This window comes from Marmota marmota, unplaced genomic scaffold, assembly GCF_001458135.2.
Source record: "Marmota marmota marmota unplaced genomic scaffold, marMar, whole genome shotgun sequence".
Classification (NCBI taxonomy): Eukaryota; Metazoa; Chordata; class Mammalia; order Rodentia; family Sciuridae; genus Marmota; species Marmota marmota.
In genome coordinates, this window is record NW_026000059.1 from 776,913 (window position 1) to 777,423 (window position 511).

A 511-nucleotide genomic window follows, 5' to 3' on the forward strand; every position below is an offset into this window, starting at 1 on the left:
GGCGCGGGGGAGGAGCGGGGACCGAGCGGCAGCGGCGCTTCCGGAGCGGGAAAGGGGGCAGAAGCTGTTTGGATTTTGCTAAGAGGATTTAGGGGGACCCGGGAATGGAGGCGGAAGGAAGACCCTCGAGCGCGATGCGAACAAATGATCTCGCTTAGGGGAACGCCAAGGGCTTGGGGACAGGGGTCGCGAGCACGTTTTCGTGTTTGAACTTTGTAAGCGAGTCGGATTGAACCCCACGCTTTAGTTTTACGACCGTGCAGGCTTCAAGTCGAGTCTGCGCCACACCAGGGGACTGAGGACCTACTTCCCGGGACAGCGGCCTGGGCAGGGGTCCCGGAGTGGTGAGCGGGGAGAAGTTCGGCCGCGAGAGACCAGCAGGCCACGCTCCAACCCGGCGGGTCTCTGCGATCGTTCTTACCTGGTGGCCTTTCTAACAAAGTAGGAAGAGGTGAAGTCCCGGTGGTCGTCCAGCCAGGCTTCCACCCAGTCGGGGTCCGGCCGCCTGGGG

General features: G+C 63.0%; 1 protein-coding gene across 2 annotated transcripts in view; it reads right to left on the minus strand.

The window, feature by feature from the left end:
* The window catches only part of Pde5a (phosphodiesterase 5A), an 89,699-nt gene extending 89,194 nt beyond the window's left edge, over positions 1-505 (minus strand). For both annotated transcript variants that reach the window (XM_015507288.2, XM_048813927.1), the window contains exon 1: positions 422-505. The gene's annotated coding sequence lies outside the window, so the exon portion shown is untranslated. The remainder of the gene's footprint in view (positions 1-421) is intronic.
* Positions 506-511: the final 6 nt, after the last annotated feature.